This window comes from Aythya marila (assembly GCF_965140915.1).
Source record: "Aythya marila genome assembly, chromosome: 1".
Classification (NCBI taxonomy): Eukaryota; Metazoa; Chordata; class Aves; order Anseriformes; family Anatidae; genus Aythya; species Aythya marila.
In genome coordinates this window covers 119,808,638-119,836,624 of record NC_139042.1, presented here as the reverse complement: position 1 = coordinate 119,836,624, position 27,987 = coordinate 119,808,638, and the positions used below count along the sequence as shown (strand labels likewise).

Below are 27,987 nucleotides of genomic sequence, written 5' to 3'. Positions count from 1 at the left end.
TTTAATCTCCTCATTTTAGGTTGTCTGGAGTTCTTTTGTGAAAGTTCATAAGACTATATTGGTTAGAAATTATTCTCCCATCTTATCTAGCCCTGATTTAATATTAGCTAACAGAACAGATCTTTCTTCCGTGGAGCCAAGGAGGAACCAGCAAATTCCATGCCCAGTTCAGATAAACTGGTCCTCTGTGAGGCAGGGGCTGTGCTGAAAACCAGGTGTAAAATCCCCAGTCCATGCCTCAGTTTGGCTTTTCTGCTCCTCTGCAGCGCTGATCTGCAAATGGAGACTCCGGGGCTGATCGTTTTCGATGCTGAGCTTTCAAAACGGAGCGTGTATTTGGCCTGGCTTTGTTTAAACTTAGAAAAATTAACGGAGCTCATTCTGCACATCTGAAATCCCAGTCTTCACACTTCCACAGAACATCTTACCTAATACAAATTACAGGCATTTTGTTGTATACAACAGATTCCTCTGTGATGGCCACACTTACTGGCTGTCACTGCTCAGTTTACTAGGCTGAGTTAAAATGGGCTCTTCGCTGCCCTGTAGATCTCTACCTGTAGACAGGGAAAGGAATTGTGTCCCCTCGCTCTCCACTTCATAACTACAATCCCAATTATCTTGTCAGAGGGATGTTTTTTATGGGAAAAAGGTAACATATCACCACAATAACTTCTGAACAGAGCTCTTGCCTGAGGACTTGGTGTAGCAGAGAAGGTTGTGTTTTACCTTCAGGCCCTGTACAAATAGAAATAGCTTGAACAGTGAGCCAGCAAAATGTGAAATTAAAGAGGGGCAAATGTACATTTACTTTTTGTATATTCACATTAATCAGGCATATCATTTTTATTTGGAAAAGACAGTTTCGAGAAAAAGTAAAGCCGTATCAATTAAAAATGTGAAGAGGGAAAATCAGAATATTGGTTTTGCGTGTGTATATTGTGTGGCTTTGTTTTCTTTTTTGCTTAAGTTCATCACCCGTATGTCATAGTAATGCATGACATTACATGGCAATCTATTTGTTAGACTGGAAGAGGCACAGGTTTAGAAAAGGTGAAGGTTCAGTAAACACTAAGGTTATGCCTAGTGAATGTTTTTTAGTCATATGGCATGCTGCTAGCTTTTCTACAGGATCATGCAATAATGCAAATACGAAAGCATGGGAGGGCTTACGTGGAAATTCTGATGGATTCATTTCTGTCTTTTCAATTCTGTGGGAAAGTTCAGTGTTGTTTCTAAATTCTGACTTCAAAAGGAAATGAGAAGTCCAATTTTCTGATTTTTAGATGCATCTCTAAAATGCAACAGAAGGCATGTTAGCTTACTAGCAAAAGTAATGGAAGGCCCGAAGTGTAAACCTCTAGAGACACACACACACAAAAAAATATTAAACAACCCTGGGATCTGTTGCTTTTAGAAATGCTGTAAGGATAACTTGTGTGCTTTTTGCAATGCTACACCCTGTATCTCTCGCTCTGACTTTCCTCCGTCATTCTTCTGTCCAGGTACACCTGATTCTCTGTGTTCTTTTGGGTTTCAAATAGTAGAATTCAGGTGAGCACCTCCGTTTTTGCTGACTAAGGCTGCTCTAACAGATAGCTGAGTATTGTTGTGAGTGCCAGGAGGAATGACTGCTTTGTGGACAGATATTGTAGCAGACAGAAGTATTGATTGGGTTTCATTGTAATAAACATTGCCAGATGTTATCTCAGTGTGCACTGTTTACATTAGTAAATAAATAAATCCTCCAGAGCACAATTATTCTCTATAATGTTTTTTCAAAAGTTTACTATTGTCTCCTTTTATATGTCTAAAGTGACCTTCCTCTGCTCTCTGTGTGGTTTGAGAAACTAATTAGGACACTGAACCTAATTGTAAAATACAAATCCTGATCCACATTCAGATTTATTAGGGCTGAGTCTAGGGTGCATGTGTAGTAGCATCTTCTTTTTGGGTACTCTTTCTTCATCTGAGACCTTTTCTCCTAGGAAATACGTGAACAGGTTTTTTTCACTGTTGTGTTACTGTCCGTGCTGTTATCCAAGATAAACACCTTGTCATGCAAATGTCATGGTAAACATCTGTGTCCTCTTATCCTTGGCAAAGCCTCTCAAAACTGGTGGGTCACTTGGTACGCAAAATAATGATGGAATTCCAGCATAGGCGGAGTCAGCAGTGCACGCAAGGCCAGTGTGTTAGTTATTAAATAAGCTAAAAGAGTTCAAAGGATCTGAGCTTCCACAAAGGCTAAGACTCACGAGAGTCCAGATTTGCTCTTCAGACTGTGAATGCACAGCACATCATCACAGCGCACAGCAGATCAGCGTGGGCCTGTGTGGAGCTCCTGCGTCTACGCTTGGCTGGTGCTGCCTTTTTCCTTGCAAGAGGCATGGCAGATTGAAGCATACTTAGGTTTTTGAGTTCTCTTGATCCCTGCTGTAATCAGCTCTCCCCAAAACACCCAGCAAGTTCACAAGAGGTTTTTCGAAGTGTAGCTAGTAACCATAAAACTTTGTGCTAAATGAGAGCTGAAAATGTCTGCTGGGCCTTCCGAGAGTGAGGTTTTTTTTATTTCCAGTGAAACTCTACCTATTATGTTGAAGTACTGGTTCCTTGCTTTGCTAGATTAAGCCATCGTGTAATTTATCATCTTGAGTAATGTGTGCTTCCACAGACGTACAGGTTCCCTTGGCAAGTTGGCTCCCTCTGGAGACTCCCCAAAACATACTTAGAGCAACTTCTGTAGGTTTAGAAAGATGCCAGTGAGTATCTCGATTCTTTGCCAGTGAACCAACATTATTAACCTTACATCTCCCAAATTAAATAATCTTTCTCTGTCATATCTGAAGTTTAAATTCATATAAAAGATGTACTTTTTCCCCCAAACTCTTAATAGTTTTGGGGGATATTGTTTTTGTGTTTCTTCTGCTTAATCAGCTGAATTTAACTGTACTCGTTCTCTGTATTTAGCTATGTGTATAATTATTCTATACGTTTTACTGAAGCTTCTGTAATAGAAGCACAAACAAATTTTGTGGTTATGTATGCATAGCTATCCTTTAAAATTTGGAGGGCTACCCATTTTTAATATTTTGTTTTAGTGGATAAAGACCATCAAACCCATATTTATTTTTCATTTTTAGTGTCCCCCCTTTTCATTGGCACAAAGGGGAAAGAAGAAAAAATGAATAAATAGCCAAGGAAGAGGAAAATCTCACCTTCCCACCTGATTTCTTGTTGTGTATGTGAATGCTTTCAGCGATGCCTCTGAAAACTTTGAAGAGAACTACGTGCTTCTGAAAATCCCTGTGTGGCATGAAGAATAGCTGTCCATTTAAAATGTGGCTCTATTTCTTATCTCTCTTTCACTTTCAATAGTCAAGTGCACGTCCAAACAGCAACCACTGAAGGAACAAATTCAAGTTGCATGCAAACATGGCTCATCAACTGTGCATTTTTCCTGTTTCTAAGGAATAAAGATCACAAGTGTGAAATGAAACATAACAGGGAGGCACTGGAGTGCAGATCTGAAGGTGGAATTTGCATTGGCTGCACTTCAGCACAGATGGTAGAAAAACTTAAATCTACTCTTGGGTCCTGAGACCTCCCCCCCCTCACACACACACACCTCAGGTTAGTGAATGTATCTAAGGAAGGAAAGTGGAGCAGGTAATTCCTGAGGGATTCTAGCCATTCATGCTCCCTAAAAGAAGGAGCCATGGGAAATATGCCTCAACATCGCTATTTTGTTGGCTGCAATGGGATTTTTGTTTAGAGCAATAGCTCTCCTAATCACCATCTAACCAGTCGTGTCCCTAATAATGTAAAAGGTGTAGCACAGCCTTCCTCAGGATTACTCTTCTGCGAAATTAAATGCCTTAATTGGTCCTCCCATCTAGGCAGGAGAAGTAAACCAAAGAATGACTGAAGTCTGCAGTCAGTCTGTTTGTGCCCCTTTTGATTTTAAGGGGGGGAAGGAGTGTGCATAGGCTTAATGCATCCTCCTCAGTAACTGGGATAAAAAACCTTGGCTTTACTCTCCTTGTACTGTCCTAGTCTCTTGGCTCTGTCATAATACAGGGACATAACACCAGACCCCTTCTGGTTTGGGGGAAAGTTAGGACTCCTGAACTCTTGGAGCTCACATTTCAGGTAAATGTTGCAGCACTTAGCAGATGTGACTGCAGGAAAGTTGTTTTTTCTGTTTGGTAGAGAGGGAGATATACATTTCCCTGTTCGTGCTCTACATTTGTATGCACCAACCCTGTCTCTTAATGATCAGTTCCCAGGATAAGGTGGGATCTGTGTATCCAGGACCAGTTTGGTGGTGTTTTGTTTTTTTCGTTTGGCATCTCCTGTGTTGCTGTGTGCAGTGATGCCAGTTAATACTCATTGAGGCAGAGGATTTGCGATTCTGGTTCTTGGCCTGAAGTGGATTGAGATTCATAAAATATAATCTCAAATCACAAAGCCACCATGGGAGGTTTACAGCTTCTGTGACTATCTCACTTGGGCTAGATTTGAATCAGCAATCAGGAGGTGAATGGTATTGTTCTTATCCCACTGCCAATTTCCTGAGCTAACATAATCTGTGTGTGTGTGTGTGTATGTGTGTTACAAAACTTTATTTTCCAATTGAATGCATCCATCCTTTAAAAACTGGTTAAAAAACAAAAGACAAAATGTAAAGGAAATTTACCATCCAAAAAAAATACAGAGCAGTGCTAAGGACTTTAAAATATATGTAAACATCAGTTCCTGCCAAGTTAGTCATTACTAAGAGTTAACAACACGGGGGATTGATTGAGAGAATGATTGTTGCTGTAGAATGATGATTTAATAAGAGAAAATCTGATAGATTTGACATGCTACATAAAATGTGCAGAACGGTTATTCTTTGGGAAATTGCAACTTTCATTTGCACCCTTTACAGCCGTGTTTGTTCTGTGCCTTGCCACGTTCCCCTTCTTCCCTGTTATTCTCTTTCATTGCCGTAAATCATTAGCATTCACCATTGTTACACGTGTCACAGGAAAAAGAAAACGCACGTGCCATTTCCCTTCCTCTTCTTGCCTTCTCTTACACCTTCATCTGGTCTGTTTTCCAGTAGTCACCCACCGGCTTTGTGCCATAGGGCGCTGCAAAATGTCTTGCTCCCCATCTTGAAAAGATGGCTGCTGAGAACTCAATTTTATTTCCCTTTTTCTACTGTTTCCTTCATAAGCATCCACTCCTCACTGTTCTGGCTGATTACTATTTACCCGTTCCTTGGTCCTAACAACATGCCTGGTGCTTTATAAGCCAGAAAATAGAGGCTGTCTCAGCTCAAAGTTGTTGTTGTACAGGACAAATAGACGGAAAAGCCCTTCTATTGTTCCCATCTTTATTGATGAGCTGGGCTCTGTCCTTCAGTTTTTCAGCAATAATTTATGAGAAGGTGTTTTGTTGTGTGTGTTGTTCTTTTCTTTTCCTAAATCTGAAATGCCCAATGCCTCTGAAGATCCTGTTGCAAGTGTTGTCAGTGTGTTTAGTCTTCAGTAAAATGTGGTGGCTCATGCAGGCCATGCTCAGGTAATAGCGCGACCTAAGCTTCTGTGCCCTTTTCCTGTAGATAGGGGATGCTGATGTCAAAGGTTGGGCTAAAAATGGTCTTCTCCTTGCCTCTGTAACATCTTGGGCTAGCTTTAGTGCCTGTATTGTATGAATCATTTTAAAAAAATAAATAAATCCTAGAGTCTGATTACAACAAATAAATTCCATAACACCCTATGCACTATATCTGTTGTCATGCCAAAGAGCGTAATACAAAATAATGACTGAGAATGACAGCAATTAAAAAAAAACAACAACAACAACAACAAAAGCAAACAATAGTGTAATTTGACCCTAAGAACATTTGGGAGAAAAAAAAAAAAAGATTTAAAAGAAAACAAGGCAAAAATGGGAACATGGACTGGCATCACGGCCAGTGTCATGAAACTACAGTCAGAGGTATGAGCCTAGTAGAAAGAAAAAGAGAAGGGGGTTGGGGGGCGAGTTACTTATGAATCAGTACAACTGTGCTTTGTTCTGCATGAGTGTTTTAATAGAGCAAGTGTAATATAAGGATCAGGTGGGCTCGTGGGAATGGAACAAAAGGTTTTGTAAAATTAAAGCAAAATAATTATAGCTCTAGGTGTAGAGTGAGCACACTCCAGCAGTTGATAGCGGGAACCTGCTCAGAATGGAGAAGGGAGGAGGGAGAAAGATGCAGTTGGAAGGTTTTTTTGTTTTGCTCTGTTTTGTGATGTATACGTGCACACACACACGTGCATAAACATGCATAACGTAAACAGATTTATATATGTACGTTAGCAAAGACTTTTTAATCCCTGACAGTTGCAAGCAACTTTAGAAGTGATTAATAATACCCACACACAAAAACGCATTAAAAAGAAAATTTAAGGAATAGTCTCAAATGAATTAATTAACAACACAAAAAAAAATCACAGTGGAATGCTGTCTTTTTAGTCAAATAGAGGACTGTAATCTAAAATGGAGACAATCCTCTGACATGGGATTCAGAGATGATCTTCCTGTAAAAGCCCAACGAGGAATATACACAGAGTGCCAAGTACACCAAGGAACCAAGCTCAAAAGTCCAGAAGTGGACATGATGTCCCGGGCATCATGAGAGGGCTTTCAGCAATAAAGGTGTTAAAGGATTTCCCCTCATGCTTAAAGGTGTTAAAGGGTCTCCCCTGTTTGGGCAAAGCGTTTTTGCAGAAGAGCTGTTTCCTACCTGAATTTAAGAGCAGTTTTGCTGGTACGATGACAGCTTGGTTGATCCCACGCTGGCCTCTCTGTATCTAGTTGTTTGCTTTTTCTTTCCTTTACCATTTATATACGTACCTAAGTACACGAGGGTGTGTACGCTTAAGTACATATTTATGTGCCTGTAATGTAAAAGTAATAATCCTCCCCCGAAGAATCCCTTCCTCAGGCTCACCATCCTTTTCTCTCTGGGTTGTTGGTTGCCTTCAAAGGTGTAGCTAAGGAATAGTAACTTATGAGTAGTGAAAGGTGTGCATCTTTCTCTGTCATGTTAGGCTCAAAATGTCCAGAATCTCTTCCTGTTGTGGGCAGTGACTTGCTAACAAATATGTAATTTTTCTTTGGAGATTTATCAAGAGAGTTAACGAACACTAGTTCCATTAACTCCCCGTGGCATCTGTGGGTTGGGATGGGCTCCCTTCTGCTTATGTGCCGCTATGTGGAGTGTTACGAGGAGCACAAGCATGTACCTGCGACAAAAGGGATCGGTTTTGTTCCCAAACTACACTAGCTTCCCTCCCGTGGTGGAGAAGGCTTCTGACGGGTGCAGTGAGAGGCAGGCAGGCTGCGGAGAGGAGGCTCTGCGGAGCCCACAAGCTGTAGTAGCAGGCACAGCTACTACAGATGGCTGGTGTGTGAGATAAGGCCTTGGCGAGGGAGGGGGGCGATCGGCCCTACCTCCCACCACATTTCCCCTTATTCTGCCGTCAGATTTCCCTTATTCAGAGTTTGTTTGGGATAATTGTTCACAGACAATATATTTTTTTTTTGCGCTCACGCTGTAATCAGAGGCTGTTGTCACTTGAAGCAGAGCACATCTCTTAGGTGGTGCTTTCTGCCAGAATGTGGAGGCTGAGATCAGAGTGAAGCTTTATGAGCTCCATTTGGTGCTTTTTACTTCCGTCTTGTTTCTCTCTCTGCAGGGGATGTGAAACTAGATTTGTCCTGTTTCCACAGCAGGGTTTTGGTTTATTTTGTTTTTCCATAGCATTTCATTCTGTGGCGCAAATCCAGAGGAGAGTGTGTTGCAGAGATGGATTTGAATGTCAGACAGAAAGAGTTGTGTTTAATAAACTCTTTGTTGTAAATTATAGAAACTAGGGAGCAGGAGGCCCATGTTTAATACAAACATTCTGTGGTTAACTTATCACTTTAAGTGTTTACCCCGTAACATAAAGAGCAGTGAAACAAGATAACTTTGCTAGAGGGGTTGCTCATGGGGTATGAAGCTCAAGACTGAAATTCCTTCATTGTGGGCAGGCATCTCAAACTCCCTCCGCCTTCCATCTTTTTTTTTTTTTTCCTCTGGCACATAAATTGATTATCATGTAATTCACCCTGAAATTGACTTCCTATATGTTCTCTTTGTGTTCCTACAAGAGGTATGTGGTGATAAGGAAGGTTGGTGATGTTTGGAATAAACAAAAATCCCATTACCCCCTGGTGGTTCAGTATTGTGTCCTGCTTGTATACCTGCCATCATCTTAGAGGTGGCTGCCTAGCAGAACTGAGAGACGATATAGGACTAGATCAACAAAAGGAAAGAAATTAATGTTATAGGCTTTCAGGAAAAAAAAAGGTGCTTTAGCAATATAATACCATACTTGAGGATGTCAGCCCAGCATGCAAACAGCTAAACGTGTAACTCCCCTTATACATAATGACTGCTGCTTGTTTTCCTGTGCTCACCAGCTTTTGAAAACTCCGTTCTGTTTGTATCGTACCATGAGTTACGTATCTATGTTGATCTCATTTCGAAGTGATTTGTCAACACGAGCCTATTGTGAAATTAAAGGTCAATAACAGGCCAGGCAGTTGACAGGGTAAGCACTGCACACTGGAAAGGGAGAGGTCAAGAATAGCACATCAAATCCTAAGTCTTCAGATGTGCCTCGTGAGTAGTGCGTTTTGCTGTTTAGGAACAGAGACGCTATAAAGCTTCAGAGTCAAGCGCTCATTCACAGCAGGACACAATATGCCAGTATCTGTCACATTCCAAGTCCTTGCAACACTATTGAAGTCAGAGAATTCAAGTCCCAGATTCCTGCCTTTTTTTAAAGATCAACTCACTTTCTTTCTTGTTATTCCAGTAACTCTGACATATGTGCACGCACACACATATAGGTGCACTGATATTTTTCCAAAGTATGAAATTAAAAACAAACAACAAAAACATGTTTTTTTTTCTTTGTCCTTTTATTTTTTTTGGCAAAAGGCACTTCATAAGTAGTTTATATTCCAGCTTCATTTTCTTCCATTCACCCTCTGCTGGGAGCTAAGTCCAAAGGATTAAGACAGGAACAGGCCTGTATTATATAATTTAATAAATTAAAAGTGTTCTAAATAGCTCTTAGAAAAAAAAAGAAAAAAGATAGGATTTCCACTTTTGCTCGGAAAGAACTGATGCAATACTGTTTGCAATGAAGTGAGGCGATGCTGCTTTCCCTACATCTACTTTGGAATTCAATGAGCAACAATGTACAGACAGCAGTAAAGACTTCTATCCCTTTCTTTGCTCTTTCATCTGATTCTCCTGCTCCTAGTCTATAGGAGAATGAAGCTAGTCTGGCTAGAGAATTTGCACCCTGCTTTTCTCATAAGGAAGATGAAGTTTTTTTAGATAACAGTAGGGACAATTTCTGGTCTTATTGAAGTCACTGGCAGTTTTCCAGATGATTTGTTATGAGATTTGGCCTTGAGAAAAAGGATCAGTCACACTCATCTCCTTTTTATTCTGAACTAGAATGACCCATATCACTACCCAGTGATGGCTGCCTAGGATACTAGCAGTGAATTTTTGGAAAATGATCAAAAGTTCAAATATATGCAAGAATGCATGAAACCCACTGTCTAAGCAACCAGAGAGAATGCAGTTGGCCTCAGCAAAATACGTGATTAAATAGAACCAAATAAAATTGGAAGCTTGTTATGAAAGACCATCTCTATCCATTTTATTATTTGCCTATGAAATATTATGTTAGGGTGAGGCCTGGAACAGTCATCTCAAACCTAAATGTAAGTACGTATCTTCCTGCAGTCTCTGAAATTTTTTGATTGCAGAACACTATAAATGGTGCAAAACAAAGTCTCTTTTCCAAGTTCCCTACAGTGAACAATTTAAGAGCATTTAGTCTTAGCTGGTATTAGGACTTCATGTCCTCAGAGAATAAATGCTGCCCCTTTGATCTCTAGATATAAAAGTCACTATTCCCCAGGAGCTGGGGAAGATCTGGGGCCCCGGAGCAGAGACAGAGACACAAAATGAGAGCCTGGCAGCAGTGGTCCATTCCCAGCGTTGCTGCTGACTTGTTGCAAACTTGGAAAAAAAAAAAAAAACTATCAGTGGCCCCCAGTATTCCCTATTTTTGAAATGAATTTAAGAGTATTCATCTGTCTTAGCAACATTGATTAAGGAAGGAAACAAAATAATGTTGAAGAAATAGTCATATTTTCTGACCTTACTGTAGCTTCTTCCATTTTTTTTAAATTTTATTTTATTTTTGTGTAAGCAGGTAGTTTGCAAAGTAAATTCACAGACACCTGGTTTTGCATATCTGTATCCTGTGCAGTGCCCCTTCCTCTGGGTGAGGAGGTGAAAAATGATACTTGAATCTAAGACTCTTCCCTGTCTTCTGGAGGGGAGAAGCTGAATGCAGAGGTGGCAGGTCAAAGAGAATATAAGATTTCATTACAATCGAGTTGTGTCTGTATTTGAAAGCATTTTATTAACATGTTGCTATCCAGAGTTTTGCCTTTCAACATTTCTTGTAGGAGGTGAATTTTCCGGTTGGTTTGTCTTTGCTGTCAAAAAAGTCAAGCTGATTTTTTCTTTCTTCTGATTAAGTGAATAAATGTTAAGAGTAATTAAGCCAAGGAGAGTTTAAAATGTTTTTTTGTTTGTTTGTTGTTTTTTTTTTTTGTTCACTCTTTAATTCCTAACCTAATAAACAAACTGCTTGTATCCATCTTTACAGAGAGATTTTAAAACCACTGTGCTGAAAGTGTAGTGTAAAAACACCAGTTCTCACTTCAGAGTCAAAACCACTTTGATGACCGCCAAACCTCATGTGTTAAACTTGCAAGTAGAAATCATGTTTTTCATTATGCGTTACCTCAAGGTTACTTCAGGGCTAGGGTTTCCCGTGAAGATCAAACAAGGGTTTTTTTTTTTCCCCTGTCTTGCACGTCCTCACTTGTGCCCAGATTATGCCCTCCGAAAGTACTAAGCGTCAAACTGTGGCCTTGAAGCTGGAGGGAGGATTGTTTGGTGTTTTTAAGGCTCTGATCAGCAGACCAAGAGAAATCTGGGTTCTTTTCCTCGTCTCCGTCTCTGTAACCTTGGAAAAGTCAATATATCTGTGCCTGTGTTCCCCGGCTGCAAAGGGCAGGGGATGCTCTTTCCCTGCTGCATTAGGGCCTTTGAAGATAAACCTGCTCTCCGAAACTGATAATGAGCACTAGAAAATGCATGTGTTGGTCAGGTTCCCAGTCTGTGGCCTGAGTGGGGAGTCTTTTCTCGCAGTGCCTAGTCCTGGAGATCTACCAGGAAACCTTCCTTACTCTAAGGCGATCACATAGGGCCTCTGTGCTCCTTCCTGAGCGCACCTTGTCAGCAGCTGCTTCGGGAAACCTCTGCTTCTCCCTCCGCTGTTGCCCTGGCTGTTGACATACAAAAGATTTGTGTGCTCCTCTCATGCTTGAGGGATGTAGAGACTGAAGTTGCCCAGCCTGGCTTAGTACTTTGGAGCTTTTGATCCCCTTTGCAGGGTGAAAAGGGCTGTTTCCAGAGCTCTAATGGAGCATTTTTCTGTGATTTATTATCTGCAAATGCTCGCGTTCCTGATACACTTCTTTTGGAAATGTTTTGCTGAAGCCTTATCCGCATAGGCTGATCATATGTGCCCCAGATATAAACAGGAAGGAAAGGTTTCCAGTTCCATCTGCTGCAGTCTAGAACAATTTTATCCACCGTTGGCTGGGGGGAAGCAATTCTGATTTAAAGGGCATGTAAGCTCTGCGTTATTAGTCTGATAGGATAAGGCATTACGGTTTTTCTCCTGGTGAGTTTTTAAACCTGAGCTGAAAATAAGTGCACTGCGTGCTGTAAGTGAAGATGGATAAAACTTTAAATAAATAAGTAAAAAATAAAATAATAATAATAAAAAAAAAAAAAAAACAGAGCTGGAACTGTGCATCAGTAACGTCTACTGGGCACCTGGACTGTTGGTTAAAATCCCATCAGGGAGAATCTTCTGCCAAATAGCTAGCCAGCTTTTCTCCGGCAACTTTCAACAGAGGTAGGTGGGAAACCCCAACAAAAACAGTCGAGCACATGCAAACTCTTTGTAGCCAGCCAATTAATGGATGCAGCCTCTTCACCGGGGCCCAAAATCCCTTTTCCACTTGGTAACAGCCCGTGCAGGCTGACCTAAGGGACATGTGCTGCTTACCAAGCCACTGTTCAGCCTTCCCAAAGACATCACTCTTTGGGTCGGGTCTGGATCAGAGGCACACCTTTGTAAATTCGGTGTCGGTGGCAGGGATTCAGGTAGAAGTAGCTCAGGTTTGCCTCAGGGTTTTCTGATCAGAAGCTGGTCTGTGGATTTAGGTAGGGATTTACTGGATAAAGGCATAGCATTCAGCAGCTGAATTTTAACCCTCCCGGAGCACTTAAATCATTTGTTACCCACTTAGTGTACCTAAACATGGGTGTAATTTGCAGGATATGTTTCTCTTTTCCTCCAGGTTAAGATGTTCTTCTAAAGTTACTACTCTGAGTTCTGCTTTCCTCTGCTGTAGCAGCTGAAACTGCTCAGGGATAGTGCTGTCGTGGTGACACGTGGCGTGGATAGTGCTGAGGGTCCCTTCTGTGGGGAGATGGGATGGGGACGTTAGTCCTGTGAGTTGCTGTGGTCCCCCAAAAAGCACCAAGACACGTTAAGAGATTTTTCTTCCTGGACGTCGCCGCAGAAAGTCTGGCTGGCTGGTGGAAATAATCATAAAAAAGCTTTGAAACTGAGAGCAAGTAGGAGCTTCTAGCAGGGAGAAAAAAAAAATAATCCAAAGGGGAAGTTAAAAAGTGACGGTGACCACGTATCCGTGTTTCTGTCAATTGAATTTGGAAGGGTTTCTCCCCAAAAAGCGCACGGAGATTTGCGGGGCTGCCGGCAGCCCTGCTGCCGCTGCACGGTGCCGGTGCCACGCGAGCGAGGAGAGGGCCGGCTGCACTTCTGGCCTCCCCCGGGGGACGGCTGTGAAGGAAGGAGGCCGATCACAGTGTGCGAAGTCTGAGAAGTGACAGTGTTTTGCACTCAAGTCAGCTACGCGAGGTTACCTGAGGACAGTGTCTGGCTCTACTGGCTGATTGCTTTGAGCATGTTAAAAAAAAAAAAAAAAAAAAAAAAAAAAAGGCAGCTAATGGGGGCACCTCCTAAGCAAACCAGATATCCCTTTTACCGTGCAGTCCCTGTTGAGAAGAGTATAATTTTACATTAATTACACCGGATAAGTAAGAATTTGTTATGTTCTGACTTGATCCAGTAAATTCCCATTTAACCCAGTTGTTCCTATTAAGTGTGTCAGCTCTTCTTTCAGAAGCTCGGCTCTGCAAAGACAAATTAGTGTGTTAACGTGAAAATACGTGCCTTAAGACAACAAAAATTAGGAAGCCCTTATCCCCCTTTTTTCAGAAAGAATTATTTATTGTGGAATATTGCAACGTAGTCTGGTTGCTTACAGTTGTTTATAAAAATCAAATTTATTTTTGTTCGTGCTGTTTATTTTTTCGCTTGCAAGCCTTAACAACAGAATTCTGCTTGTCACTTTCATTTTCTTTAATGTACTTTCATTTTGTTTAAAGTTGATTTAAAGTTTCATTTTCAGATTCTCATATAAATACTGGAAAAAAAAAAAAAAAAAAGACCTGAAAGTACCGCCTAAGACTGATCTCTTCTCTGCTCTCTTTTTAAATTATACATAACATATACTAGACAATAGATCTAATTCTGGACTGCTTTGTTTATGTCAGTTTAAGTCAAAGCCTAGGGGAAAACCATTAGTTTATCTTGCATGCAATTAGGATGTGACTCCGTTCATCCAAAGTTGAGTATATTTTCAAAGACTTTCCCTTTGGAGTGCAGGTCCACTGCTTTTAAGGACTTATGGAGGAACTGACCCTTTCTGAAAACACGGTCTCAATTGCAAGGTTCTTTCTCTCTCTTATTAAAAGCAATGAAAACTGTGTTGCTTATGTCCACGGTGATGTGACAGGACCTAAATGGGCATTTTGAAGTTGTCCTGTTTTTTGAGGGCGCCTATATGCTAGGTATATTGACCTTCAGGTGTATTTTGTGTCATGTTTTCACAGGGAAATCAGGTTTAGGGAATAACAGAGCAATGTAATTGTAGTTTTTTTGTTTGCTTCTTTTACCTTTCACATGTCACTTGTTTCATCATTCTTTCACTTTTTTTGGATGGTGTCTTGCGTGCAGGAGGTGGTTTTATAGATCTCTTTCTGTTACGGGTGGACAGGTGGGTTTGGGGAGGAAGATTAAATCATTTCTAACATGCGATAATCAATTTGAGCATATGAGATATAGACGTACAAGAATCCCAAAGATGTCTGGATTGATTGAGCACATTACCCACTTGTTGCTTTTTAGCAGCTGATATATAGCTTAGACACAAAATGAGTGCATTATATTAGGGATGTTTGATAGCTCTGATTCTGTTTGTGCTCAGAATGTGGTATTTTAGAATGCACATTTGTATATGAGGAATTATTATCACAGTTTATTGTTTATTATACATTTTACTGTTTGAGTCGAATTTTTTGCCCAGAGAAGCTGTGGATGCCCCATCCCTGGAGGTGCTCAAGGCCAGGCTGGATGGAGCTTTGGGCAACCTGGGCTGGTGGGAGGTGTCCTTGCCCATGGCAGGGGGTTGGGACTGGGTGGGCTTTAAGGTCCCTACCAACCCAAAGCATTTTGTGATTCTGTGAATTTGACAAATCTGTTTTTCTGCCCTATCACTGCATCATACGAAATGCATGCCGTACTTCTAAATGCACCAAAGTGTCCACAACGTGATGTTAATGTTCAGTCTTTGGCCCACATTGTAATTTTCACACACGTAATAAGTAACCAGACCCAAACTGACTTTGAAAGATGACCTGCTTGTATCCTAAAATGGATTTAAATGCATTCCTTCTCATATCGTTCAATCCCAGGTGGGTCACTTTTTAATTCTACTCCCTATAAGGGTGTTCCTGTTTTGTATTTCAAAACCTGGATTTTCATTTAGCAATTAATGTGGGTGATTCAAGTCACTCCTTCTGTATTTTATTAATTTTTGCCAAATATAGTATTTCTCTGCCTACTGTTGATTGAGCAGAATGGAACTTGCCTACACAAAATTTCTTAGGAAATACAATTTGCACATCCAGATTTCTAACTACACCCACTCTCCCCATTATTGCAAGGTGTTAATCTAGTTGTATGATGCTGCCTGCACAGATGCATACCCTCTTTAAAATAGGTTATGTGCCTAAATCCTTGAGAGAGAGCTCTAATACTGAATTTTTCTAGGTCTTTTTGCTCACTGAATATTTAGCCCTTGTGGTTACTTTAACAATTTTTGTGAAGGCTTTTCCGTGTTTTTAGAAAGTGCTTTTAGTAAGTAGTTTAATCCTAAACAGCAACCGAGTTCTGTTGCAGCAAAAGCAACTACTGATTTTAAAAGTAATTTTAAATTTACACATATCCATTTTGGCAGTACTTTTGATTTGAGCAGTTCTCTTCCAGAAATCTACCCTGAAGAAAATGTTTTTAATCAGGTTAAAATGGAGGCAAGATAGGAAAAAAAAAAAAATATGTTTGCTGTGGCTTGACTGCAGCAGTGCTAATGAGCTCTGCTCTAATACATGAAGGAACATATGGCCCCCATCTGAATACAAACTGGACACAAAGCAGTAATTCAGCTGAGATGTCCTGAATATTGTAAACTGGGTGAATGTGGTTGAAGGTGTTTATAAACGGTGGCTGAATCCCACACACTGACTCACTGCTTTCTAATGTCCGGGGCTCAAGGTGCTATTTGTAAGAGTATAGAAAATGACCAGTAGAGGGAATTCTTAATTAATGCTAACAAAATAGCTAACTGAAGTGTTATGTTATGAAGAAAAGACTTCTTGTGCTCGTGACGCAGCAAGAGACGGATTATGGAGAGGGCGAGTTAGGAGAAGAAAAATCACAGGACAAGCAAATTGAGTATTTACTGGCAAATAATTGCTCTCTTAAGCTGTGGCTCTCTTCCTAAATTCTTGGCATTCCTGAGCACTAGAAGCATTTTCAAAAAATGCATCGTTACAGAGTAGATGTAAAAAAAACCCTCAAAGGCTGATGTTACAGGCTTGTGCAGGTAAGAATGTGTGTTACTGCATATATTTCTTCTGCAGCTTTAGATTGACCATTGTTTATGGGAGTGCTCGTTGTGTGTTTTTTTTTTTTTTTCCTGTTTCTGAAGAAGTGATATTTTGGTTTCACAGCTCTATTTCGTCTAAAAGTTGGAATAGTGGAGATAGTCTTCTAGGTTGTAGTGTATGCTTTTGTGTCAGCAAAGATATACCGATGTACAAGGAAATAAAACAAGCTTTTGGCAGAGAGTATGCGGCCTGATTTTATTTAGTTTAAATGGGTTCCAGCTTTTTCCTCTACCTTAAACATCTCCACAGCAGCTGAGTGTAGGGCAGAAACATATGCCCTTATGTGCTTGCATTTTGCTACAGGCTGATTTCACTGGAGGAATGCTTGGGGAGATTCTGCAGGGACAGAAGTTTTTCTAAGTAAGTCTCAGAGGCTGCCTGCATCTGTACATCTTCCCTAGGCGTGTCTCCCCGAGGAAATGAGATTTCTGGGAACCCACTCTGTTTGCTCCTGGATGCAGTTAGTGTTACCTGTCTCCAATTCTGTTATTTTATTTTATTTTATTATTATTTTTTTTTAATTTAGCCACATTCAGCCAAGTTTGATGAGTAAAAGTCTCCAAGATACCAAGGCTTCCACATGTTTTGTGGAACTAGGCAGCTCTTTAAAGGGGAAAGGCTCTGTTAATGACCCCACTGAGGGAGAGGCTACCTCACAATTTTACCAAAATTATACATCGGAGACCCAGCGTGGACAGAAATCCATGAGAATGCAGCCTCATTTGGCTGTCTGTGAACTGGTACAACTTCATGAGAATCTGATTTTTGTTTATCCCACATGTAAACTTCTTTTTATAATAGTAAAAAGGTCTGTTTGAGCATGGAGATCTGTAGATGGTTAACAATGCTTTGCCTTAAATTTGATTCTTTTTCATGTCTTAACTGACGAATAAAGAAACACTATCACTAGCTTTTTTTTTTTGTTATATCTACAAAATATTCTTCTTCTTTTCTGCCCCCACTTCATTACGTGCATTAAAAGAAATGGCCAAAATAATCTCACTTTTCACAAGTAAATAAAAATAGCACATACCCCTGAAGAGCAGAAATGTTCTTTGATTTTACAAGGATCTGATTTTGGTTGTACAAACTCTGTCGTGTGGGGTATTTAAGTTGAACACTGGACTGAGGAGCATAATACACATTTCAGACACCACTCTGGAAAGCTATACCATTAGCATCACAGAACCCAGTATCAGGTCCTTCAAAAAAAAATTGCAGAGTTTCCAGTAAAGAGTAAGTGATTTAACCTTTCCCACAAGGGTAGTTTCTCCTTAATAGGTATCAAATTGAAGTTTGCTTTTGTCTTTAAACACGGTCGGTTTTCAGTCCTCATTCCTTATTGTACCATAATTGCGGATATTCTGTTTATTGACTACTGCTAATAATTATTTCTACAATTATATTATTCTCATGTTTTTATTATTGTTAGTATGGCAATAATTAGTCCTTTTTCAAACCCTCATAAAATCTTGGCCCTTCCGCTGTCTTGGGTGCAGAGTCCTGCAAGTTAATTATATAGTATGTGGATAAAAAAATAATAATCCTTTTATTGGTTTTAATGTTCCGCTTTTTAGTTTTAATGACTGTCCCCTCTTTTCTTGGGAGGTCAGATTTATTTTTTTTTCTCTGTGCAGCTACATTTATATCACTTCTCCTATGTTCAGTCTTTTTCATTGTCTCTGTCAGTTTGAAGCTTTCTAAACTTTTTGCATATGGAAAGCTCTTGAGGGCTTTAATGAGTCTTTCTACTCTCTGAACCCTTTTTGTTTCTTTTACATCCTATTTGAGACAGGGTGATCAGGGTTGACAGCAAAATCCAGAGGGATGGCATAACACCAACTTACATAACAGCATTATAGTATTCTCCAAAGTATTTCCTTTGGACCACCAATCTGCACGAGGCACTGAGCAATCCACAAAATCCCCGGTTCCTTTTCCTGAATTGGGTGCTGTGAACTTAGTGTGCCTCATGAGATGAAAGCGGTGCAAGTTATTTCTTTATTCCTGATAATAATGGGAACCTGATAGCTGAGGAAAAGCTAAGTACAGAATCCTATGACAAGTTTTTTAAAGTCAGAAGAGAGATCTGTGGAGAGTGATCATTGTACCTTGTGTGTAGTAAACTGGAAGGCTTCCACAAGATGGTGATGGCTGACATCAAAAGGAAGTACAGCTTGTTCTGTGGCTTCTAGACCATCTGCAAGTGACTTGCAAGAGATGAGAGGATGCCAAACAAAAGCACAATTGTGATATAATGGAAGTATGAATCAGGCATTGGTCTTCTCTTCCTGGAAAAAACAGGCAGAGCCTGGGTGGCGCTCTGAGACTTCATTCAATCGAAAGAGATGAGTTTCAGGCAGTAATTCAAGACAAGAAGTCACATTAAAATGGCTGGATCAAGCTTTTTTATTTAAAAATTCTGACGAGTTTTTACCAATTTGTTTTTATTTCTGCAACTATATAGAAGCACGTTATAGAAATGTGCAATAAGTCACTTGGTCCAAGTAGAGCATATCAAGTTGACTTTTGTTGGAAGCAAGCTAGTTCTTTTCCCATTCATTTCCTCTTGGTTCATCCCCGTGACTCTTTTCCCTCCTCTTCTTGCCCCTCTTTGTCTTTTTACCTGGAATTTTCTTCCTTAGTAAAACTTCTGACTGGCCTTGTACATTATAGTACAGTATAAATGATCACGTCCAGCATTAAGGTGATAAAACAAACTTTACTGTCTTCTCATTTGCCCAAGAGATAACACAGTTTTTGAGAAGCAGATGGTTGACTAGAGAGCCCTGCGGTATCACAGAGCTAACAGGTGCAGCTCCCTATTCAGATTCTGCAATGCAAAGAAATCTTGTCAGGAAAAAAAAAGAAAAAAAAAAAAAAAAAAAAAAAGAGGAGAAACAGTGAGAAGGTGGACTCAAAGAGTTCAAATGCATACATTTAAAAATTGTTTTTGTGGTAGATGATGCAGGGACAGCATTTGTATGCTGAAAGAAGCAATCTATTGCTAAGAACAAGGTAAGCTTTATGGATAAAGCAGAGTGCTGAAAGGGAGAGAGCTGCGTTGAGTTCTGTTGTGGTTGTTGACCAGCCAAGTAATTTACACAACTCTATGTAGGTCTGTTTTCCACCAAAAAAAAAAAAAAAAAAAAAAAAAGGAAGAAAAGAAAAAAAAAAAGGAAAGCAGAATGCTAGCTGAGGAATAATGAATGTATGCTTCTACAGACCATTGTGAACCCTGTATTGGGAAAAGATAAGGAAGGAGAAGTATATTACTGTTGAAACACTAGATACTGAGGCAACTCAAATATGTTTCTGCGATGTATTTAATGCCTCAAGCAAAACACCACATGTAGGTCGTCAGTAAAGAAGGAAAAATCACACCACTGCCGATACTTCTTCCTAGTCCTGTATCTCCCAACTTACAGGTTTAATGCAGGATTGTCATAAAAAATACAGCCAGCATTCAAGTGGTTAAGGAGCTATGGCTGCACCTTTTTTGTTCCTCACATTTTGACAGAGCTGGGCTTCTGTGAACTATTGATAATTTCAGATGCAATTTATTTGGGGTTTTGTTCACGTTACCATAAATCCCGATTTGAAATGAAAATGGCCAGAGAATATAAATGCTTCATTATTAATAATATTATTAATAAAGTCATTAGGCTCTAATTTTGTGATTTTAAGCTTGAGCTGTCCAAGTGAAATCTGTGGCCTGTGCTTATCGAATAAGGGCCGTAGTGCAGCACTGGGAGCACTTCATTGTCATGGGTGCTTTAAACACATTTGATCTTGGGATACTAGTGGACTTTGTGATGTTATCTTTCCCTAGAGATCACAAGAGTTATACTTGCAGAAGCAAGCAATTCATACAAGGTGACAAAATGATTCTTACAGTGCTGGTGGAGGAAAAGATGGAGACCTTAACTTCTTGCCTTCTGATTTAAGTACTAGAGAAACAGGGTCTTTCATTTCATGGAAAAGTAAAGGTAGAGGAAACCAAGAGGATAACTAATCAGCATTTTATCTAGTCATGAGAAATTAGGAAGGAACAAATAACGAACTCGGTCATTACTGCAAGCATTTAAGTCTTTAAATTTTAGATTGCAAGGAAAGTGTGTATTTAGTTTATTACAAAACAAATTCACAGTAATCATAATCACATTTTAAAAAGCAATGAATACAGGTAGGAGAGCGTATTATAGATAATCTGATGCAAAAGTTTTTCCAAGAGTTATGGAATCTGGTACATCACATTCACAATTTTTCCATAAAAAGATTTTTCCATTAGTCATCAGGTTGGAACAAAGTTCATAAAAATTGGAAAAACAAGTCATGCGATCTATAAAACATTTTGAAAAGTTGAAATGAAAAAGATAAATTGGATGGAAAACTTTCTGAGCATTTGAGAGAGAAGAAAGATTTTTTTCTGCATTTGTTTTAAAGATGGAGCCTTGATGGAGAAAATACTGCAGCCAACTGCAAATACATGATACTCTTAAATAAAAGATTGCTCTCCTTTTCCTATTTTCAGACAAATTGCCTTCGTGGTCCTGGTCCTTTGGTTCCACACAATCATCGACTGAGCTGAAGGAGATCTCCCTATAGCTGTGAGTAATAATAAGGCTTTAGCATTTCTTTGCACATTGCTACTAGAAAGTGACCTCTCTCACTAGAAGGCTCACCTTTTCATTATAAAGGTGTTACTTCTTTTCTGCATATTTAAAGCATTGCTTGAGTTACTATGCGATTCTTTTCCTATGAAGCAGCAGAAAAATTCAAGGTAACAGAAGTTTGAGAGAGCTTCTTTAACCCTGGATGTGAAAGGTGGCCAGTGATAGAAAGGAGCTTTGAAGGACAGCAGAAGAATGATTACATTTAGGATTGTACTTAGAATGGTGTACAAATGATGCAAGAAGCCCAGAGAAATGCCACAAACACACCCTATTAGGGAGATGTCAGTGACACAGAATGAGAGCTACTGTCCAAAACTGCTTGAGTTTCAACAGCCTTGTGTGATGACATCTGAAATGTAAATAGATGTCAGGCAGTGATAGTGTCCTTTTATGAAGACATTTATTCTTTCCATGGTGACTTTTCCCCTTGTACCAGTTCGTGTACTCTCCTGTGACATAGAACCGATGTGACCTCATGAAATTCCAAGAAGAGAGGAAATCAGGTAGACAAAATGGATGCTACTGCAAAGGACAAATTACCTAGTACTCTAAGAAGTAAAGGACATGGTGGAGTGAGTCAGTCTTCACAAAATGGTGCCCGAAGTGAGATGGATAAATGGTGATTGGGCACAACTTGCAGCTCTAAGTGCTGTGAGGAGGTGATACCTTGTGGTGGATTTACCTGGGATTTTTGAGCTGGCAGGCAGATGGGTTTGGGGGAAGGAAGGCTTTTTATGATCAAGGAGTAGCGTAGCTCAAAGCAGCACTGGTTTTATGTGTGTGAGTGATAGGCAGTGGTGAAATGGAGTACAGCAGAATCCTAAACCAAGTGATTGTGATAGGGGAAATTATAGGGGGGATTTATGCAGGGATCTCTGCAGCTATAGCTCAGATGATTCAGCTGCGCTTTTTCTTTGTCTCACCCTTTTCCCAGTTTATTTTGTATTATGTATCATTCCTATAATTGTGTTCTTTGTTGTTTCTCTCCTGACATGTTAAATCCCACAACACAGTCTAGTCTTGATGTTTTCCTTCTCTTTCAAAGAGTCCCAAGAGAGAGAAACAAGGAAGGTAGTTGTATTTGACTTTGTAAAATGAGTTGATGCCAGTTGCAAAGGAAATAAAATATATCACAGGGGTCTGCTAAGGGGTGGGGAGTGAAAATATTGCTCATTTGTGACAAAAGATTGCCTTGAAGATTGCTTCAGCTTGATCAGTCTGAAGCCCATGTCTCACTGTTTCCATTACAAAGGCTTTAATGTTCCTGTTTCTTTTGGAAAAGGACTTCATCTATTTTGAAATAAATCCAAGGTTCCCCAAATGTACTGTTTGCTTTCAGGCTCAGCACATGAGACCTATGCATTGGGGTCACTTTGTAGAGGGGTTAGAAGAATGTACATGATTTAGGTCATGATCCAGGATAGCCAAGGAGACAGCATGTGACAGCCCCATGGCAGCTGAGGAGCCAGAATGTTCTACTGATAGAGTGTGTCCTGCTTCTGCAAGGAATTTCAATATGGGGCATTGGAAAACTGCAGTACAGGGCCATGGCTTCCACCCTGCTCTGGGCGAGGGATGTAAGCAACGTGCTTAGCAGACAGGAGAACAAGCTGCCCAGCTGTGCCTGGCACAAAGGACCACAGGGTGGGTGAAAAGCTGAAACGCTGCTGTGCAGGGAGTCTGTACTGTGGTGGGAGACTGCAGGGCTGGAATCAGATGAGGAAAGCTCAGGCAGAACAAGTGAAACCCAGTAGATCTTTATTTTACATAGGACTTGTCTGGTTTGCCTGTAGGAGGCAGGATGTAAAGTGCCTATGTGACGCATGAAGACAGAATACTATTCATATGATGCCTTTTTGCTTTCAAGTCTGTAAGCCAGTGCTGATCATTCCTTTAGAGGATCTTGGTCTGGATATGTTCATTGGAATTGATCGTTATAGAGCCATAATACATTAATTCAAGTCCTCAGCAAACAGTGGCTTAGTATCCACCCCGAGCCTCCCACGGCTTCCTGTTGTGAAGACATAGCTTTCTGATGTTGTTTTTTTTTCCCTTTTCTGCTCCTGAGATATCCCTAATCTCTTCTGAGCACCAGTCCCTGTTTTTCGGTTTGCAGCAAAGAACTTTTTTAGTGCATACCTGTGGAGCTCATTCCTAACCTATCATTTTGATAGCAATAGTTTAACCTGGTGTGAAAATACAGCTACTGTCCTGATACCTAGAAAGAAAGAAAATAAATGCACCCTCTAGTAAGGGACAATACAATCTTTAAATTAGTGGCAACCATCCCTTGTGGTATCCCTGGTGATATGTTTTGAAGTTCAGGGTCTTTTTTTCTTCTTGTTTTCCTTTTTTTTTTTTTAGCATGTTCACCTGTTTGCATCAACTACTGATGCTTTTATCTTTGGCTTTTTTTTTTTCTTTTAGAAATTTTACAGTTCTTTTTTTTTTTTTTTTTTTTTTTTTAAATTTCCATTCCTTCAGTTTTTAAATGATTTTTTTTCTTGTTTTTAAATAAACGAAAGCAACTCTTACATAAGATTAGCTCAAGTGAGCTGCAGCCAGGAGGTAATTTCTTTGTAAGCGGGCTTCTGTTTCACATGGGGTAACCACTGTGGACTGCGACAGCTCTGGGTAACAGTATGCACTCGGGATGCACACAATAGTTGTCCTGCCAGGAGGACCAGTCAGCTCACCCAAACTGGCCTGGGAGCTAACACTTGCGCCCTTCAGCATGTCCTGGGTGCCCTGCCACTAGGGATGGAGGAGGGAGTTGGAGGGGCTGCGAGTGTTGGCCAGAGGGAAGCACGAAAGAGCATGGGAGGGAGAAGTGGGAGAGGGCAGTCATAGCTGGGGATATTGTGGCTGGGAGAGGGGGAGAAAGTAAAACGAAATCCAAAGAAAGCCAAGCCTCGCTGCTGCTGTTGCTTGTGGGATGATTTGTTTTATTCAGATACCCTCTGGTCTGTCACCAGATCCAGAGGTATTTTAACCATGAAGCATTGCTTTGAGGTTAAAGACTGCAACTGAAGGGGAAAAGACATAAGTTCTGTTCTTTAGATAATAGGTGTGAACTTGACAAACTGATTATAACATCTGTGTCTCATATTCTTTCTCTCTGAGAGAAGAATAAAAATACATGTGCGCTGCAGAGGGGAGCTGAGATGCTTCATCCATTTGGAAATTATTTTTCTCCTTTAGGAGACGGATGCTTTACCTTTTTCCATGAAAAGTTGTAAATGTTTCAGAAACAATTAATGAAGCTTCCTGACATCCTCTTGGGTGAGGAAATATGATTGCTGTGGGAAAACTGAGGCAAAAATCTGTCATGTGAATATTTTATTTTAATAGTTAATGAACAGGGAAAAAGAAAGTATTACTATAAAACACATGAGCAAGATTGTGGAAAACTTTGGCAGAGAAAGGTACTGAGATAAATTCTGTCTTGATTGACACTTCTTGAAGGTCAAAGTATCTACCCACTGTATGAGGCAGGATTAAATTTGGCTCATGGTGTATATATGATCAGAAGACTTGCCTCTTAGTGTACTTGATTTCAGAATACACATAAGTGCATAAGGCAGGCTTGTAGAGTAGAAGTAAATACTTTGGAAGTGACTACATAAAAAGATAAGCTTTCTTTGGTTTTACATCAGTAATAATACCATTATTTTTTACATGAAATCCTCAAATTGTTTTGTGATCAATACTTAATCCCCTGATAGCATGCCTCTTCAGGAGATCTCAAAAGACCTTCATCAAAATACACCACAACACTTCACGGTGTTTGTGTTGTGTACAACTGGCATTTCCTATTCAGGAATTTGGAAATAGGCACAGAGAAATAAAGTAAGCCGCACACCAAATGAAGTGGCAATTGAGGAAGAAAAACCAGATGCCCTGACCTTTTCCTCTCGAAGTCAGAAGATCCATAGTCCTTGGAAGCACGCACATCTGTTTATAATTCAAACTCATTTTTGTTCTTGCAAGGATGTGTGATGCTTCAGATGATCCAGTTGTTTTGACTCCCTCATCCCAAGAGCCAACCTGTCAAAGCAGTAATCCTAGGTAGTGTCACTTGTCCGCTAGGGCAAGCCTGCCTTTCTTCACTTCTAGTAGATTTTAGACTGAACAAAAAACATAAACATTGTAAACTGTATTTACATAATGATACTGGCAGATTGTAATTGCATAGATGTGTATGTACAAGTATATGTTGAACACTTAACTCTAATACCTGTGGCTTTCTCCAATTAGTCTTCTTTGTATCTTTGTACCTTTTATATCATTTCGGTATGAAACTGCATCTGTAGTCAAGCATGTTATAAAAGAAAAAAGAAAGAGAAGCTTCCTTTGGTAGGAATTGAAAAATATATGGTGAGAAAAGACAGGACCACCTATAAACATCACGTATACGCTGTCACTAAATGATTATTTTAGATTTCTGTTTGTTTTTAATGTAAGCTTTTCAAAAGTCAGCAATGGCTTTATTTTATGTCTGCTGAAGTCAATGTGGGGAGTACCATGCACTTGAGGTGAATTATATCAGTATTGAATATTGTGAAAATCTCACCCCTAAATAAAAGCAGGTTCACATGTAGGAAAATGAACAAAACAAAACAAATAAACACCCCAACAACCAAATAACTCACCCACCTTCACTTTTGGATTCTTGAATCAGGTTTGGGAAGACAATGGACAGAAATGGGCATTATTTCTTACCCAGGGAGAGCTAGCGCTTTCCAGCACACTGTCCTCATTTCAGAATTGCTGTGTTTTCAATTGTCTTGCAGCACAGCTTGTCTGTGCATCCAGTGGGTTTTGTCTCTGGCCTTTTAAAATCCATAAACTTGTGAAGCAAACTAGACAAGAATCCTTTGCTCTTGCCTATGCCATTCCTAGCTTGTAACACAAATAGAAATATAAAGCTAATTCTGTGAGGCTCTCCTGGGAGAGGAAGGTATGTGAGGAGAACACTGTCTAGCCTTTTGAGGTCAGAAATCTCAGGCTGGTTTCTTGGATTAATTCCTCAGCTGTGTCACGAGGTTTGGACTGCTTCAGTCCCTCTCCCTGGGCCATGCTTTCCAATTCTGAAGTCATCTAGATGCTGTACGTGGCAGTATGTTAAACGGCCGCTATTTTCTCTGTCACTAAGAATCTGAAAGGTCTCTTTTTTTGTAGAAGTGGAATTCACTTCCTAGTGATGTTAGTGGCAGAAATATGTCAACTGTCCACTTCTGTTAGCATCATGATGAATTCTGGGTTCCCCAATAACTGTATCAAAAGGAGGCTGAAGATGGAGAGATCTGGCTACCAACAGGTCTTTACTCGTAAGAAATAGGCATTTGCATTCTTTGTATCCCCGAGTCGTGAATCAGGAGGGAGAATCATCATTCTGAATGCCATGCTTATTCTCAGCATGATGTGTGTGGTGAAGAAAGCACTGAAAGAAAGCATTAAGGCTAGGATAACATCAAAGAAAATGCTTCAATTTTTATTCTCCCTTCCATGGCGGATTAATTAAAACAGACTGAAACACCAGCTAACTTGAAAATAAAATCAAATGTGTGTATGTAGACTATGGCAGTTTATTCTAAAAATCAAAGTCAATTCTTCTCTCCCTCAAACCACAGCTCTAACAACATAATCCTCTACCTTGCTTTCTTTGACGTACCTTCTCAAATACACTGGCCAGCCCATATGGTTGCTTTGAGATTTTTGCTGTGCTGTGTCACTTGCTCGGCTTTCAGAGCTGTAACAGATAACTCTGCTGGACCTAGCATCCGCTGATAATACGTTGTGCTTGGCATGTGATATGAAGGGATGTTAGTGTATTGCACCAACCATCTCACTACACTTTGAAATAAAAAAGTTCAAACAGGGTTCTCACTGAGTGTTCAACATGCATGGTGGTGGTAACTATAGGAAAATGGGAAGCAGGAGCTTTTCAGGCAGAAGGAGTCTAAGGAGACAACCTCAGTCTGTGCCCTCCTTTGAATTAGGAGTTGCGTGGCACAGGATCCTTTACATCCAAAAAAAGTGTGACTAATCCTTTGCCTTCCCCAGTCCTTTATTTTACAATGACTATATGCTGTATGACACTACCCATGCAAACATTGCTGCTGAATACAGTCCTGAGCACCACCAAACCATTCCTACAGTCCAGACAGGGTTTTCTTCTGCCTCGGGACACACCAAGACAGTCACAACACTGAATTCAATTCAGCTGCAGCTATTTGTGAAAATAAGAATTCTAGAGAGTAACTAGATGAGCTTTCAAGTAGCAGTCAAGGTAAAATGTGTGTGCATAAAATAACTTTTAAGACTCAAATCGCAAGCATGCAATACAGAAGCCAGTTGTAATCAACAGCTTGCTTTTCATATGCTCAGTGAGGAAATGTTTGGTTGTTTTTCTAGCTTTATGGCAAGGTGGGCTACTGTTTGAAGCATGCTTTGTGCTGGTGACTTCTCTAGTCAGGCAAGTTAGTGATTCTGTGTGTTTTTTGTTATCTGGAAACGGTAGTACTGATTTCTGCCATAAACAGCTCATGAAAATTGTTGATATATTGGGGGACCAGTACACATTGATCTGAGTAATATATCTGTCTGAATAAGTGTATAAGCATTTGGTACATTGCTAGAAACACCTTTGTGAGCTCTACTCCTTTTCTTTTCCAAAGAAAGTGTGCATGCATACAAATAAAACTACATTTGTCTTTTATTTCAGTACATGAATATGGAGACAGAGTAGAGACATGCAGTTGTACAGTTGTGCTAAATACGTCCTCCATTATTTGTGGCAAAATTAGTTTTTAGACCATACTGATTAGAACAAGACACACAGTTATTACTGAGGATATCAACCATAGGAAAGGAACGCTCTCAGCTTTATACCACATATCCCATTCTTTTGTCAGCTTACATTATAAATAAATAACAAAGCAATTTGACACATGCCCATTGATTAAAAATAAAAGTTGTCAGAGTGAGAGGAGAAAGACAAAAATATGAATTATT

At 40.0% G+C, this 27,987-nt stretch overlaps 1 protein-coding gene across 12 annotated transcripts in view; it reads left to right on the top strand.

The window, feature by feature from the left end:
* The window catches only part of ZBTB20 (zinc finger and BTB domain containing 20), a 452,132-nt gene that overhangs the window by 148,355 nt on the left and 275,790 nt on the right, over window positions 1-27,987 (top strand). For all 12 annotated transcript variants that reach the window (XM_082751625.1, XM_082751617.1, XM_082751629.1 and 9 more), the window contains one exon: window positions 20,829-20,904. The gene's annotated coding sequence lies outside the window, so the exon portion shown is untranslated. The remainder of the gene's footprint in view (window positions 1-20,828; window positions 20,905-27,987) is intronic.